Source organism: Patiria miniata, unplaced genomic scaffold (genome assembly GCF_015706575.1).
Source record: "Patiria miniata isolate m_02_andy unplaced genomic scaffold, ASM1570657v1 HiC_scaffold_25, whole genome shotgun sequence".
Classification (NCBI taxonomy): domain Eukaryota; kingdom Metazoa; phylum Echinodermata; class Asteroidea; order Valvatida; family Asterinidae; genus Patiria; species Patiria miniata.
The window spans coordinates 6,400,091-6,418,769 of NW_024037064.1; positions in this window are offsets into that span (position 1 = coordinate 6,400,091).

Sequence of the window (18,679 nt, forward strand, 5' to 3'; positions counted from 1 at the left end):
AACCTGTTTTCCAGAAATGGGGAAACACTGTGTGGACGTGGGGTAAGTCCACACAACGTCGGTGCTACCTACATTATGTGGACGTCTTTTGTTCGGAAGTCCACACTGCGTATGTAAGACAAACTCACTCACCCACCCACCCACCCACCCAGGGAAGGACAAGGCGGAAAACAGTATGCCCCTTCGGCTTCGCCGCGGGGCATAAAAAAGATAGTGGATATTTTGCCGGAGGTAATGCCGGCGAACTAACGTTTACTAAAGGTTTGCCGACGGCAATCATCATATCAACAAAGGGCGCAGTACTCTTTAGATAGGGCTGAATTATGAAATGTATTAAATTCCAACCAAAAGTTGTGTGGCACACTTGGTGTAGTGGTTAAGCAACGGCCCTTGTGAGAGGGATGACCTGGATTCGATCCCGATCCCTGCCACATTTCTCAGGGTTTTTTTTTTGGGGGGGGGGGGATGGCCCCAAATAAATAAGAATATCCTTCTTTTGTTATTTTAACATGTCTCAAACATTTTATTGCAGAGTATTACATTTTCTTTTTCAGCTTTGTGGCTCTGGAGGATTTTTTTTTAAAGTGAAATAAAGTCTGATATTATAAAATGGTCTGATTCCTATTTTGTGAATACGAAGTTACAACGATAATATTGGTCGGATTCCTATCTTGTGAATACGAAGTTACAACGATAATATTGGCATGGAGCCAGACTAAAATTTGTCACCAGAAAATGTTTAAGTACCAAAAAACAGTAGGCCTATAACTGCACATGTTCAGTGCATATTCCGCAAACTAACGTTTGGCTGTCTCCGGCAAAATATCCACTGCCATAAAAAAATAATTTTCTGACAAAGTTTTAGTCCAAGTAACTTGGACCCAACTTATCGCCTTTACATACGTGCATTGTCTAGCGATAGTGGGGTCCAAGCTAATGGTTTATGCAGAGCAACACAATTCTGTCACTGACCCCCCAAAAAACAACATTGCCCAACAAAAACATCAGATTTCACCCTCAAAATGGCCTCCAAATTACTAAATACGCCACCTGAGGTACAAGTAGACATCGATAATTAAGATGGTTGTACTGAAGTTTACTTACGATCCAGATGAAAAGTGAAATTTTCCGTTCAATTCCAAGAGCTCCCCTCACGATCGTGAACACGTTAATTTTCCGATTTGTGTTAATGTTTGAATGACGCGATGTCATCTTCATGCCCACGTACATTCAATGGTTCCTGTATCCCGAGTACAATTCCGTTACCGAGCGCGCGCCATGCATCGATTATGATGAGTAGAAAATTGATCTTGAGGGGAGCTCTCGGAATTGAATGGGAATTTTCACTTTTCACCCGGATTGTAAGTAAACTTCAGTACAACTACAAGCATCTTAATTATCGATGTCTACTTGTACCTCAGGTGGTGTATCTAGTAATTTGGAGGCCGTTTTGAGGTAAAATCTTGTGTTTTTATTGGGCTATGTTGGGTTTTTGGGGTCAGTGACAGAATTGTGTTGCTGGGCATACAGCATTAGCTTGGACCCCACCAAACATGCCAGACGTGCCAGACCATGTTAAAAAGGCGATAAGTTGGGTCTAGTCCGAGTAACTTGGACCCAACTTATCGCCTTTTTAAACATTTTGGACATGGTCTGGCGATAGTGGGGTCCAAGCTAATGCCGCAACCTGGACAACATCATCCTGTCACTGTCCCAAACCAACATTTTCCAACAAAAAACATCAGATTTCACCTTCAAAACGGCCTCCAAATTACTAGATATGCCACCTGAAGTACAAGTAGACATCGATGATTAAGATGGTTGTACTAAAGTTTACTTACGATCCGGAAGAAAAGTGACCTCGACCTCATGCAAAGGTCGTGACGGCGCGCTTGCGCACAATGCACTGCATGCACGGCAGATTCTCCTGCGCCGCGCCGACGACTGTTTCCTGATGAAGAGTGCTGTGTAAGTTCGCTGGCTAGCCAGTCATGCGCCTAGCCAGCGCGACTCCTAGGCGTACCGCGAACTTACACAGCACTCTTCATCAGGAAACAGTCGTCGGCGCGGCGCAGGGGAATCTGCCGTGCATTGTGCGCAAGCGCGCCGTCACGACCTTTGCATGAGGTCGAGGTCAGACACCATTACCCAATTGGGAATGCGTACACACAGCATATCATGCAGTTTTGAACATGAGCACAACAACGACAACCTAGGCAGAGGGGGTCTTCAGAATTGAACGGAAAATTTCACTTTTCTTCCGGATCGTAAGTAAACTTACATGTACATGTGTAAGTACAACCATCTTAATCATCGATGTCTACTTGTACTTCAGGTGGCATATCTAGTAATTTGGAGGCCGTTTTGAAGGTGAAATCTGATGTTTTTTGTTGGAAAATGTTGGTTTGGCACAGTGACAGGATGATGTTGTCCAGGTCGCGGCATTAGCTTGGACCCCACTATCGCCAGACCATGTCCAAAATGTTAAAAAAGGCGATAAGTTGGGTCCAAGTTACTCGGACTAACAAACTTTGAAGTATTGTGTAAGTAAAGATAATGATGGTTTATCAGAATTTATCAACCAAAGATTCTGAGACATTGACTTTGGAGTTTTTTTAGTTTTGTTTTATTCAAGCACGCCACATTGGTATCGGGACAACTCGTACCCGGACAACTCGTACCCGGGACGACTCGTACCCCAAATTTGTGACCCGGGACAACTCGTACCCGAGACGACTCGTACCCGGGACAACTCGTACCCTGGACAACTCGTACCCGGGACGACTCGTACCTTGTACTTTTCTTACCATTTACTTTTCTGTTCCTTTTTAGTTGGATGTAATTGACAAATCCGAAGATGTGGAAAACCAAAAGCCGTTGAGTTTTGGGGAATTGCCAGTGGTGACAAGCAAGAGATTGTTCTGGAGAGATTCTGGCAGCTGGCCGATGATCGCAGAGTTCGCCGAATTCGCGGAAGGAGCTATAGCAATCATGAGCTTCGTAACTTATTTGATCTTCATTTATTGCGAAAACTTATTTCTAAAATAAGTGGACCGATTCATTAAAATTATAAAAACGCTACATATGTCACCTTCTACACTTTTTATGACATTAATTTTGATAACCATCAACAATCCCAGTAGCGTGTCAGTCTTTTGCATAATTATGTGAAATAATTCAAAAGTCACTTAATTAGAATTGTTAGCTTAGTGAGTAGCGTGAGATGCCATGTTTCACGCGTCATTGTGTTCCCGTTTGCAGGGCTATATAAACGCCAGCTACTAGGGCGGAGTTTGCTCGTAACTTATTTGATCTTCAGTTATTGCATTACTAAATAAGTATTGCATCCCAAAAAGAGATTGCATCAGAGTTTCTGAAACGGAATGAAAATAAAACAGTATTAAAAAAAAAAAAAAATCTTCAGGCCAACAACAGAGAGACCTATTTAAATGAAAAACTTCTTCTCTATTTAAAAATGAAAAAACGGAAATAAAATAATTGAATAATAATTGGTTGAAAATAAGTATGATAACAGTCGGCACAAGTAAGGCACAGATACGAGAACGCTGCACAGTGTTTTATTTTCAGACGGGTACGAGTTGTCTCGGGTACGAGTTGTCCCGGGTACGAGTTGTCCCGGGTACGAGTTGTCCCGGGTACGAATGGTCCTGGGTACGAGTTGTCTCGGGTACGAGTTGTCTCGGGTACGAGTTGTCCAACATTCGCCACATTTACTGAGCCGATTTTGTGCCCAATTTCCGGACGCCACCGTTTTCAAAGTTGTATTCGGACTCAATTTAAAGACACTGAAATTGTTCACAATGGTTCAACAAAAAGCATAATTAAAGTAACTAATAGTACCTGCATTTTTACGAATGAAGTTGAAGTTCGTCAACGAAGAAATTTGGCAACCCTGTATGAAGAAATCGGGGAAACGTAGGATTTCGTTGTGCCTTACGTTAACTCCAGCATACAGATAACACGTGCTGTCCACCACAGGCATGTTTAACAAATGGTGGCGCTCTTCACAATTAAAGGCGTCAAGTCTATCCTCGTTCTCTTCTAGTCAAGCGGTACGCCCTCGCTGCTATAGTACTATTGGAAACAAATTGAAAGTAAAGTTCGCCCTGAGGACTATGGCCTGTGTCGTACAATGGTAAAATCCTTATTAACGGTTGTTGTGAACTCTTTTGAAATAAGTTAACATTTTAGTCGGCAAAATTAAAAGTGTGCCCACGGAAAACGTCTTTTTTCGCACCACTCTACTGCTTGAATTGTTTTTAAATATAGTGTTTGATGTTCCCTTTCGCAATTTAATGTGGACTTCCTCATGATGACATCACGACCAAACATTGAGCCAAATTTGAGTTCATAACACTGGCACTTTTGAAAATGTACCTCTTTAAGCCAGTGTGTTGTGTTTTCAACCAAATGAAATGACTTTAATTCGGATGAATTTTTCGCGCTGTCACCACTCTACTGCTCTAAGAGCATTAAATATAGTGTTTGATGTTCCCTGTTGAAATGTAATGCCCTTGTGACACAATCAAGCCTATTGAAATTAGAGGGTAGCTGTCTAAATTGAATTTAATATGATTAAAATAAATAGTGTGGTCATGAGAAAGCGTTGAACAACACAAATTATATCTGACTGAAACAATATAGTGTTTAAACGCAAAAAATACAATCCGAATCAATTTTCGTGGAAAATGGCAACATGATCCTCTTGAAAGCTCAGAAAATGATGGCCGGTTTACTTTATTGAAAGTCGTTGTTTCACTAGTCTACGGCATAACCCCATACATTTTACCTTCACACTTTTGTCAACTTAAGATTTCTGTTGAAAAGGGACGCGCCTGACAAAATAGTCTAGCACCAAGACAAATTTATGTGCCTAACTTTAATCTTAGGCTGCATCCGAATCAACTGTCTAGAGCTAGGTCTAGGTCTGCGCCCATTGAAAACACACAGGGACGCGCTGACAATAGACGTAGCCGTAGCTCTGGAAGCCCGTTTCGGACACAGCCTTACTTTAATCCATCCCCCACCGTTAATTGAGAAGGGCGCCCTCAGAATGTAAGATGTCTACGTCCAACTAGAACTAGAGAGGGCGCCTGTCAAACTGGTCGATCGTAAACAAAAGTCATGCATGTCATGAAAGTTGTGGACGAAACTCCTGAAGTTCAGCAAGAGAGGGAACGTTTTGAGAAAGAACGTTGCAACGTTGACGCACATTTTCTTCATATATCATGTCAATAAAGGTCAGTCATTGTAAAAATATGTAAAATATATGAATCTGGGACTGAGAATCATTTCCAATTTGGTTAAAACTTAAATTGAGAATCTTCTTGAATTTCCGTAATCTTTGTACACAAACGCTGAATACTGCATTCTTTCCTTCCTTTTGTGTAGTATTTTGTGGAAAGAAGGGAATGTTTTTGATTTATGAGGGAAATATCGGGGTAAAAGAGGAAGACAACCAGAAAATGGGTTCAAAAATACAAGATGTAATTTGTTACTTAGCCAATCTGCATCAGACTTTCATTCTGTCTGGCTTGCACGTGTGTTGTTAGCCCCACTAGTGTGGCCGTCGGTATGCTGCGCTGAACCCAAGGCCACACACCGTGGTCTGCGCACTACTGAGGACGTTTTCATAATTTCAACAGCGAATTTCTTACATATGGTTGTATTCTACGATGTCCCAACTTTCACTTCTGGGATGCTTGGGTGTAATGATGTTCAATTTTCCAAGACATTCTTGAATCTTTCTGGAGCCCATATGCACTCGTGAAACGTCTGGTGATGGCGCGAGTTGCAAATGCGACGGCTGTTTCCTGTACCATGCATTTATCGTCTGGGGGCCACGTGCACTGATCTCTATTCAGGATCTACGGCACAGGAAACAGCCGTCGCATTTGCAACTCGCGCCCTCGCTCGACAAGCAATTTGCATAAACGCGACGTCACAGCTTGAGGTCATCTCTTGTCACATTCAAAATGGCTGCCATCACCAGACGTTTCACGAGTGCATATGGGCTCCAGAAAGATTCAAGAATATCTTGGAAAATTGAACATCATTACACCCAAGCATCCCAGAAGTGAAAGTTGGGACATCGTAGAATACAACCATATGTAAGAAATTCGCTGTTGAAATTATGAAAACGTCCTCAGTAGTGCGCAGACCACGGTGTGTGGCCTTGGGTTCAGCGCAGCATACCGACGGCCACACTAGTGGGGCTAGTGTGTTGTGAGAAGTACAACATGCACGTTGTCTCTGATTGCAAAAATAAAAGATAGGAAAGTCACATTTTCCTTTGAAAGTGCGTTTCAAAAATTACAACATACATGAGTTAGTATGAAGAAAAAAGACTGGCCTGCAAAAGTCACTTTGGTACTGAACAGTCATGTAAAAGTCATTTTTGAATGGAACTTGTAAAAAATAGAGGTGTCCTGAAGGTAACGATAACCCAAGTCTCAGTACACAATGTACATGTAAGCCCCATCGGTGTTACAACTGCGCGTGTGCACATCACATGACAACAATGGTCTGTGGATAAACAAAGCAGAAAGACTTCCATACCCCACCTGGATATCACTTGACGCCCTTTGCAAAAAAAAAAATCCTATGAGACTCGGGTCTGAAAATTGCAAATGTGGCCAATTTACTGGACTACCTTCGTAAATAAAGCCCACACTTGGAACATGTACACCCAGTAAATGCTTCCATATTTCCCGGCAAAATTGGACTTTTTAGGACATGACATTATCAGAAAAACTAGTGATGTCCATACATACATGTACAATATAATTCTTTCCTATGGCAAAAAAGAAGATGGAACTTTTGTTGCCACAAAAGTTGCAGCATAGACATCATGATCAATACAAAACATCTTAAACCATGGTGCACAAGCAACATTTTGCATCTGCTTCAAAACAAGAAATTTCTTTGATTTTGTTGGTACCCTGCTTTGATTTTGCTTGCGTGTGGCGAACTGTCCATCCACAGACCCTAATCGTTGTCATGTGATGTGCGCACATGCAGTTGTACGAAGGACATTTACTATTAAGTCAGGAAGCCAGACGATGCTGTAACGATAGCGATTCCTGCAACAGCAGCCCCTGCATTGTTTTTAACATTTAGACATGATCTGGCGATAGTACATTTCAAATAATTAACAACCAACCATTTGCCAACAAAAACATCAGATTTCACTGTCAAAACGGCCACAGAATTACGACTTATGACACCTGAGATACAATTACAGATTTATGATTTGAAGATCAAAACCTTTACTTACAATCTGGATGAAAAGTGAAATTTACCGTTTATTGGTGAGGGCTGTGTTGTGGATACCGTGCGGACGCCATTTTCAAAATGTTCCTCCTTTCACAAATTTCAGCAAACTATGGCGACAGGCGTCCAACATGACCTGATGAAGCATGCAGGCACAGTGCTTTTGGTCAATGCTGGATGAGCTTGCAGAGACCGATGAAGATGCATGCAGGAAGTTCATGGCCACAGAACTCCAAAGAGGACAGCAAGAATTGACACCGGCCAAGCCATGGATGTGTGTCAAGACCCGTATCAAGGTAGGTTCAATTAGGCCCAAATATGTGTGTGTTTATGCCATAAACTTTCTGGTGTAAATCGAGGACACACGTGCAACATCATCGATGAATTGAGGACAGGAACCTAAATCGAGGACGACCACAATTAGAAAACATGTACAAAACCAGTGAGAGCTGTTCCAAAAAAGTTAGGGGAAGAAACAACGGAAAAGGGAAGAGGAACAATAGAAAATCCTTGATTTACACCATAAACACCAAAAAGTTCAGTGTTCTTTCAGGAAAATGAAAAAAAATCACCTGTATTTAATAATTGTTTTTGTTAAATTACTGAAAGAACGCACACCTCTTTTGTGATCCATGGACAGAACTTTAAAACGGTGGTTGTGTCTAAAATTCTGTTTCTTGAAACGTATGAGTGATTTGAATGATCCTTCTACTAAAAGAAAGCTTATGAATTGGGCATTCGTATCCTAGATTTTGAAAGTGCTACATGCAAAACCTCACTAAAACAATAGTCCTGACATTTGGGTTTCCTTTTATTGTACTCACCCTGCATGGAAAATCATTTGAACAATGATAAAATCATGATACAAGTATAGCCCAGAATACAAAAAGGGGGGGGGGGGGGAGAATGAGGTGTCTGTAAAGGGTTGCCTAACCTGGGGGACTTCCACAAGTTCAAAGAAACCTCCATTTACCTGCATGAACCTTTGACGTTTGCATAACCAACCATAACCATAAAATCAGAATCAACCATAATCTTGTATACATATTGGGGATTCATTTGAAGTTGTTCTAGTCTCCCATGTTAGACAAGGATTCTCCTAATTTTTAGCCCAATTTACGGACACATCTTTTTTGTTCCCGTTTTTTTGGTGTTTTCTGAGCTAAATATAATGATGTTATCATTGTTACTACACGGACCTTTGTCAGTGTACCAGAGTGATGAGGACTCTCAGGATGTCATGATCAAGTCTGAAAGTCATGATGATGCGTCAAGTTCAGTAAGAACTAGAACTTTAGAATTCAAGTTCACGAATGCTTGAATGATAATGATTCTACATGATCCTACATAGATGTTGGTTTCTTCTACATACATGGCATGGATAAGTTTCTTTCTGAAGGGCAGGCAAAGTAATTTATTGCTAGAGATCGTCAATTGCTAGAGATTGCCTTCACAATAATAAAAAAGCCATTTGCTCTCGGGGACGAAAACCCCAGGCACTTTGCCCAGAACTGGTGACCTGCTAATCCACTGGGTGAAAACAACTCCACAGTAGCGACCACAAAAAAGAAAACAGGGCGTACATACAGGGGAAGACCTTAGTTTCCCTGAAGTTTTGTTCCCCTTTGTACCTATTGAAATCTCAAAGTCCATAGTGTTTCCCTTATGGGGCAGATAGATTTCTACAGACTTCCTTATAGGTCTATTGTTCTATTGTGTTTACTGCCCCATTTGCATGAACTTCAACACGCACACACACGGCACACACTTGTTAAGTCAAAATGGTGGTGATTTTTGTTTTCATCCACTGTTACGTATAGGCGTACGACGTTACTCAGTGACTGGAAGTGATATCATGAAAAGATCACCTCGTTGATCACCTTCAGTCTATTGTACACGTATGTACTTGTACTGATGGATTGCTTGCACCTGAAAATGCTGGTTTAGTCTTTGAAATCAAGATTGTGCCAGATATTGAAAAGCACAATTTTATAGCGGCCTTTTTGAAAAATCCAAAATGGCCGCCATACATGGTTTGGGGAAAATGTAAACATGGCTAGGTACTGGTACATACAGGCCTACAACACAGTTTCCAAAAATGTGTACTTTTGCTAATCCCTGCAAAATGTGAAGGAAATTACATTTGGACCTTTGCTTTGAATGCCGCTCATATTTCCGTGCAATGCAAAATAACATGTTGTCATGGTACATGTACATGTTGTAGGAATTGCAAAAGCCAACTGTTAACACTATCTGGCTATTGAAAATATATGTTGCAACTCCCAATAACCAAACTTGAAAGAAAGCACATGCATTCATTTTAAACTGTGGCTGCAAAAATAAAGACCAGACAGTTTGGTGTGGGATGTGGGCAACTGAAGTGGTCTTCATCACCTGTGATGGACAATGGACAAACACATATGGAGGGTTCGTTCTTATTCCTCCATGAATAGGTGAACACACACATGATGCTGGGAACATACATGTAAGTTGAGAATGCATGACCATGGAATGACCACAATGACCCACTGAAAACAAGGCTTGGTCCACATTCTTGTGATGTCCCCTATGAACTTATGGACTGGGCAAACAGTGAGTATACAAATAGGTCACATGTCACAGTGAATAATTTATAATTTTCCCCCATTAACCCACCTAAAGGGGAAACAAATTTGCGGGCCGTGCGCAATTTTTTTCAAACGACATCTGCATAGGGTGAACTCTGTGGCGTTTTTGATAAAAAAAAAACATGAGAAGAAAATATAAAATTAGAAAACAAAAAATGAATTCGAGCGTAATGAAATTCAGACTTTATTTGCCTTTTAAAAAAAAACCTCCAAAGCCTCAGATTTAGAAGAAAAAAAATGGGTACAAAATGGTGTCACGGACCCATAAGGCAAGGAATCCTCGTGGTTCAAAATCACGACCCTACCACTGGTCATGACCACAAGAGCTATCGCACTGCTCGCAAATCTTCAAAAAATTTTAAATATATACCTGCGTACGTATCATAAAAGTATCGTAGAGGGTGCTAAACAACCATAGTGGATAAAGTTTAGGAAAAGAAATTTCACAGGCCGTGCAAGAATTCTGAGAGCTCTCTGGGTGAGCTTTGACTGTCAGGCTGTATACGTGGGGGAATTTTATGGTAGCAGAAAAACTGTGACTGATGCTATACACGATGGTATTTTGTCTTTAATTGGATTAGGAACTTATCCCATGGCTGCCCTGGAAATGTTTCACCCTATTTCTTTACGGAAACAACACAATAGACTGTTTAAGTTGTAGTTTTGAGGCTTCATGCCGTTTTGCATGCGCGCTTTTTGCAAGAGTGTCCAGGAATAATTTGAAGTGTCTTGTTTGTTTACTTTTGTCTGGCTGGGTCAAAGTATGATTTTTAGGGGTTGTTTGTTATGTGTGTTTATTTTCGGTTTCAATAGTTTGTAAACACTGCCCTTTTCCATTCAAATGTTCCTTTTTCATCAGCGTTTAACCCCCCCCCCCCCAATACTTGTAAATGAGCCTGTTTTGATCGAAGAAGTGCCCTTTTCTGCACAAGTGCCCTGTTTGTCAAAGAAGTCGTGCCCTGTGTATAATCTTTGGTTTTGAACAGCACCCCATCGTCAGATAGTACCAGCCCTCCCCCCCCCTTATTTAATTTTACTGAGGCAAAAAAGAAAATGAAATGCACATTAATTATATAAATGAAGCGTGCTGTTGTTTTTACAATGCGATTCAAAATGTTCTGAATTGCAATGTGATGATATCTTAGGCTGTATCTTAATTGTTGTTCTGACTCTTTTTTTCTCATTCGGCGTCGGAACTTTGTCAAGTTAAATTTTCCTTTTCAAAGACTGCATGTAATGGTTTCTGGATTAAAACTCAAGTACTTTGTTTTGTAAGTACTACATGTATATCCCTGACGCAGGAATGTGGTGGTGGTGTGATGTAGCATTGCAGAATAGGAACCTTTGACCCTGTTAATCAAGCCTTTCATGTATACACCATCAACTTGAACCTAAAACAAAACCAAGTCACGTAATTGTTGACTGACGCAACATCCAGGGAGTGAGGGAATGCGCCGTCCAATCAGAGACCTGGGCCCCTGGGTATCACGCAACTGGCTGGTGATAACCATCATTATTCAACGATGACCTAAAAATATTCGTCATTTTTTCATTGGTGAATATAGAGTGCATATGTAGACAAAGAGCTAATATAATATTCAAATTTTGATACCCAAAGCCGTCATATACATGTGTAAGATTTTGTATGCGAGGGTTTCATCAGAATGACGACGTGGCATTCAGCCTTTGCATGCCTTCATTTATGAAGTCTGCTCGCAAACATTGAGTTGTACTATAACATTGATTTGTACTGGGAGTTTTGCATACTTTAGAGTATAGCCCTCCATTCTGCTCAAGAAGGTAAGAGTTGTAAATTGCTTTAATTATGCAAGTACATGAATGTCTATCAATACCCTGATTGCAAACTGTGAGGAAGACATTCCATATGGTACAAGTTCAAAATCATGTAACTGACAAACCAAGTTACTTTTGAATTTCTGATCGAAGAAATGAAATACATGTATTGTGGTTCATTAGTTACACGATTCTGAACTTGTATTTGAAACGTCTTCTTCGCAGTGTGGCATCAGGGTGACCGTAGATATTCACGTAGGCCCCTACTCGTGTATTAAATAACCAGAGAGACTTGGGTGGTACCCTATTGTTCCCCCTCAACAGCAAAGCTGGAATCTGTACGGGCAGCAGGAATATAACCCTATGCATTACGGCAGAGTACAGTTGTATTCAATGTTTTTTTCCACTAGGATAGGCATGAGTAAACCTTGTGTGCATTCATAAAGGGAATAAATAGGTGCTTGGTCTGTTTTAAACAATATGGTTAAGACTTGTTTGGAGTATGGACAAAAATTGCAGTATACAAAAATACACTGTTTGGATATTACTACTGAACTATTGAAATACAATTACACCATTGTTCAATGTGCCTGGTTTTGGGCGGAGTGTCATTTTCCCCATAAGAGATGTCTCTCTGTATGTAACAAACTATGCAGTATTGAAACGGTAACCCCCCCCCCCCCACCCCTCACAAAAAAAATCATGCTTTACAAAATAAAAATCTGTTACTTCTAGGGTGGAGGCAACGAGCCAATCTTATGGAAAAAATTGTCAGAAATCAGTTGAAGCAATTTTCTGAGTGGGAAAAAATGGAGTAGCCCTCTGAAATCCTGCAATTATTTGCTAACATCCCTACTTTATACTTCAATCTTTTTTTGAAAAACAATTACAGTTTTTCTTTCAAAAAGCAAATGAATTTGGTGTCACTTTATCGAGATCTCTTTTGCAGGTTTCGATTTATATTGACAGACTAGTTCATTTCCGCAATAAAGTAATCGATGCCCCTACAATGTAGCTTACCAAAGTTTGGGAAAAGAAACATACATGGACTAACTATAGTTTAACACAACATCAACTTCTTTGAGTGGAATGGTGTGATTTTGTCTGACTCCATGTTATAATTTTACTTTTAAAAATAGTAAAATTTTGTAAAAAATGGATTTTGTTTTAACACCACACAAATTGTCCACTATTCGTCCTACTTTTCCTGGTTCTCAAATACGTTTGATTTACTGGCTAGTTGTTAAGCTCAGAGAGACAATCTAAATTTGGCAAAAATAAACTTCAAGAAAGATCAACCAATGGTAGTTGTTTTAGGTTAAGGAGAATACACGAGAAAGTGTGGATTCGTAATTTAAGAATTCATGAGGTGCGAAGCGCCGAGTGAGTTTGTAAATTAAGAGTGTATTCTTCGACTTAAACCATTGCGTCAACAGAAGTATTGGAAAGAATGTTGCAACCTGACGCCACTTTTTTCTTCATATTTATCATCTCCATAAAGGTCATTCTTGCAAAAATGATGAAAAGACATGAATCTGGGACTGACAAATGTTTCCAATTTTGTTAGGAAATACTTGAAATGACTTTCCATAGACTTTGTCACAAGCGTAAAAGTGGCGTCAGGTTGCAACATTTTTTTCCTGGCGTGTTTAGCATGTGTATCGCCACACCCGTACAACCCGTACAAAGTCATTTTGTGTGTATAGGCTCCGTCAAAATGGATAGTTCAGACGACGATTTATTTCTGACTAAAAGTAAATTTGCAGTGACAGCGGAGAATCTGACAGTGAAGATGCATGGGTAATTTTTGGAAAGCAAATTTTCACGCAGACGGTCCTATTCATGCTCATTATGGAGAACAATTGTCCGATTTGTTCAAAATGTGGATTCGTTATTCCGAATCCACACTTTACTAAAGATTCGTCATTCCGAATCCACACTTTGTGACCAGTGTAAGAGATTCATAGATCCGAATCCACACTTTTAACAATAGTGTGACGTCATAGCAATGGTTTAAGCTATCATAACAACAGAACCCAGGAATTGAATCCGTAGAGTTATGCATGTACATGTGCATAGAAATAATTTGGGCCTATTAAATTTGGCATGATGTTGGCCTAATAATAGTTTAAGGTCATACTGCTAAAATAAAGAGTGTGTGTAGTGAGGGGGCAGGGCATCACTGCACAGTGCGTTTGACCTATTTCTTTCAATTTGGTTCAAAGATAAAATCTTGAAGTACTTTGTTTATTTCTGTAGTGTATTTATTCTGGGCATCTTTCGATTTTGAAGAAAAAAACCTGACACATTACACTCAAAATTACATATAATGACACTCTACAAAGAATATACAATCAATGAACTAAATTGTCAGGGTTTGTGATTTCTGTGTGAAATCTGTGTGATTTCCTGTAGTTTCCTCATTTTGAGCTTGCGAGACTGAGAGGTACGAGTCACAGAGGCATGCTGCGAGTGGCTACGTGGGGGGGGGGGGAGAAATTAGTTATGGTGAGGCTCTAATATGTATATGGTCACATGCTTGCCTTATATGGACTAGTAACTTATCAAACAACTGCCCTGGAATTGGTCCCTTATTTTTCTTAAAGAGAATATAAAACATGATATTTTTATCAACAGACCCTTAAAGTTGGCTTCCTGCAAGTAATTAAGTGTACACCGTAATTACTCAGGCGTGTATCTGGGGGGGGGGGGGGATTAAGAAAACACCCCGGCTCTGTCCCCCAAAAAAATTATCATACAAATTCCAAAAATTAAAGTTCAACTTGTCGCTAAAATGGCAACTTAAACCCCTCGGAGGGAGGGAGGGCTTATCTCTAAACCAGAACATTTTATTTCCTATTTATTATATGATGATATATTACCTAGGTTATATTTTAATTGTTGTTCTAACTGGGTTTTTTTTCCTATTCAGCTTTGGAACTTTGTCAAGCTAAATTGTCGGTGAATGCTCTATGTTCTGACACCCCAACGTGTTTGTTCCGATACCCTTATGTTCCAACAACGCGCACATAAGATAATGTTACTCCGGTTAGGGATAGGTTCAGGGTTAGGAATTGGAATATGTGCAGTCGGAACATAGGTATGTCAGAACTTAGATATGTCGGAACATACATGTACCGGTAGGTGTGTCGGAACATAGGTGTGTCGGAACATAGGTGTGTAACCAATGGATTAAAAGTTAAACTTGTACTTTGTTGATGGGTACAAATGTACATGTACTATATCCCTGATGATGTAGGAATCTGGTGGTGGCGTGATGTAGCATTGCAGAATAGGAACCTTTGACCCTGTCAATCAAGCCTTTCATGTATACACCATCAACTTGAACCTAAAACGAACCCAAGTCACGTAATTGTTGAACGATGCAACATCCAGGGAGTGAGTGAATGCTCAGTCCAATTGGAGACCTGGGCCCCTGGGTATCACACAACTGGCTGAGGGAATGCGCAGTCCAATTGGAGACCTGGGCCCCTGGGTATCATGCAACTGGCTGAGGGAATGCGCCGTCCAATCAGAGACCTGGACCCCTGGGTATCACGCGACTGGCTGGTGATAAGCATCTTTATTTAACGATGACCTTAACAATTCCATCAGTTTCATTGGTGGATATCGAGTGGGTGCGGCACAAAGAGATCATGTGCACATTCAGCATGCACATTTTGATACCCAAAGCCATCATATATAAGATTTTTCACGCGAGGGTTTCATCAGATTGACGACGTGGCATTCAGCCTTTGCATGCCTTCATTTATGAAGTCTGCTCGCTAACATTGAGTTGTCCTATAACATTGATTTGTACTGGGAGTTTTTGCATACTTGAGAGTGTATAGCCCTCCATTTTGCTCAAGAAGGTAAGAGTTGTAAATTGCCTTAATTATGCAAGTACATGAATGTCTATCAATACCCTGATTGCAAACTGTGAGGAAGACATTCCATATGGTACAAGTTCAAAATCATGTAGTCCCTAAGTGACAAACCACAGTTGATTTTCTGATCGAAGAAATGAAAATATCGTAGTTCATTAGTTACACGATTCTGAACAAGTTTGTATTTGAAACGTCTTCTTCACAGTGTGGCATCAGGGTGACAGTTGATATTCACGTAGGCCCCTACTCGTGTATTAAATAACCAGAGAGACTTTTGTGGTACCCTCTTGTTCCCCCTCAACAGCAAAGCAGGAATCTGTATGGGCAGCAAGAATATAACCCTATGCATTACTGCAGAGTATGCAATGGTTTTGTATCATAGGCATAAGTAAACCTTGTGTGCATTATACGGAATAAATAGGTGCCTTGCCAGTTTTAAACACTGTGTTTAAACTGGTTTGGAGTATGGACAAAAATTGCAGTATACAATAATCCATTGTTTGGATATTACTATCAAAGTCTTTTTTTTGTGGGAGCAGGTTATTACACCATTGTTCAATGTGCCTGGTTTTGGGCGGAGTGTCATTTTCCCCATAAGAGATGTCTCTCTGTATGTAACAAACTATGCAGTATTGAAACGATAACCAACCCCTCCCTCAACCCCTCACAAAAAAATTCATGCTTTACAAAAAAAAGAGGTTATTTCTATGGTGGAGGCAACCAGAAAATCCTATGGGAAAAAATGTCAGAAATCAGTTGAAGCAATTTTCTGAGTGGGAAAAAATGAAGTAGCCCTCTAAAATCCTGCAATTGTTTTTTGGGGTTTTTTTCTTAATTATTTTGCTAAAATCCCTACTTTATACTCCAATCTTTTTTGAAATACAATTACAATTCTTCTTTCAAAAAGCAAATGAATTTGGTGTCACTTTATCAGATCTGTTTTGCAGGTTTCGATTTATATTGACAGACTAGTTCATTTCCGCAATAAAGTAGTCGATGCCCCTGCAATGTACAAATGTAGCTTACCAAAGTTTGGGCAAAAAGAAACATACATGGACTATCTATAGTTTAACACAACATCAATTTCTTTGAGTGGAATGGTGTGATTTTGTCTCACACCATGTTGCAATTTTACTTATAAAAATAGTAAAATTTTGTAAAAAATGTGTTTTGTTTTAACACCACACAAATTGCCCCCTATTCGTCCTAATTTTCCTGGTTCTCAAATACGTTTGATTTACTGGCTAGTTGTTAAGCTCAGAGAGACAATCTAAATCTGGCAAAAATAAACTTCAAGAAAGATAAACCAATGGTAGTTGTTTTAGGTTAAGGGGAATACACGAGAAAGTGTTGATTCGTAATTTAAGAATTCATGAGGCGCCAAGCATGCCAAGCGCCGAGTGAGTTCGTAAATTAAGAGTGTATTCTTCGAATTAAACCATTGCGTCAACAGAAGTAATGGAAAGAATGTTGCAACCTGACGCCACTTTTTTCTTCATATATATATCATCTCAATGAAGGTCATTTGTTGCAAAAATGATGATTAGACATGAATCTGGGACTGAGAAATGTTTCCAATTTTGTTAGGAAATACTTGAAATGACCTCTAAAGACTTTGTACACAAGCGCAAAAGTGGCGTCAGGTTGCAACATTTTTTTTTCTGGCGTGTTAGCATGTGTATCGCCACACCCGTACAACCAAGTCATTTTATGTGTAGGCTCCTTGCGTCAAAATGGATGGTTCAGACGACGATTTCTTTCTGAATAAAAGTATATTTTGCAGTGACGGCAGAGAATCTGACAGTGAAGATGCATTGGTAATTTTCGGAAAGCAAATTTTCACACAGACAGTCCTATTCACGCTCATTATGGAGAACAATTGGTCGACGTGTTCAAAGTGTGGATTCGTAATTCCGAATCCACACTTTACTAAAGATTCGTCGTTCCGAATCCACACTTTGTGACCAGTCTAACAGATTCGTAGATCCGAATCCACACTTTTAACAGTAGTGTGACGTCATAGCAACGATTTAAGCTATCATAACAACAGAACCCAGGAATTGAATCCGTAGAGTTATACATGTACATGTGCATAGAAATAATTTGGGCCTATAAAATTTGGCATGATGTTGGCCTAATAATATAGTTCAGTCGGAAAAGGGGGGTATCGTGCACCCTCGGAAATCAATTTCTAATCAACGTTTCTAGGTTAGAAAAATGCGTAGAAAACGATTTGCTATGTTAAAAAATTCAAAAAATGTCCCACGTATTGTTTTTATGCAAATTAGTGCCGCCATTACCGAAAAATCTATTTGTAACTATATCTCAGCCAATATTGCAGATAACTGAACGAACTAGGTGTCTAAACCCATGTTTTCAAGGTCGGAGATCACAATAAAACTATTCTGGAAGTGACCACATGTGTCTGTGGCATAGGAATATGCAAATTAGTGCCGCAAATACCGGAAAGTCATGTTTTTGGCATATTTCGCCAATATAGCACATAACTACACCAGTAAGGTGTCTAAACCCATGTTTGAGGGTCAAGTATCATTAGAAGACCATTCACGAAGTACCTATGTGTGTCTTTGGCATGAAAATATGTAAATAATAAAGTGTCGGTTTATCCGCTATTTGATTTTTAGCCAATATCTCGGCCAATATTGCACTTAACTACACAAGTAAGGTGTCTAAACCCATGTTTTGATGGTCAGGTATCATTAGAAACCATTCACGAAGTAACTATGTGTGTCTCTGGCAGGTAAATATGTAAATTCTAAAGTGTCGATTTATCAGAAATTTGATTTTTAGCCAATATCTCGGCCAATATTGCAGCTAATGTTGACAGAAGGGTTTTGATAAGCAATAATGATCAAAGTTTATTTTAAGCCATCATATTCAAAATCAACTGTAATATTGGCTGAAATTGAATATAATTTGGCGGAAAATCATTTTTTTGATAAACCGGCAATTTAGAATTTACATATTTTCATACCAAAGACACACATAGTTACTTCGTGAATGGTCTTCTAATGATACCTGACCCTCAAAACATGGGTTTAGACACCTTACTTGTGT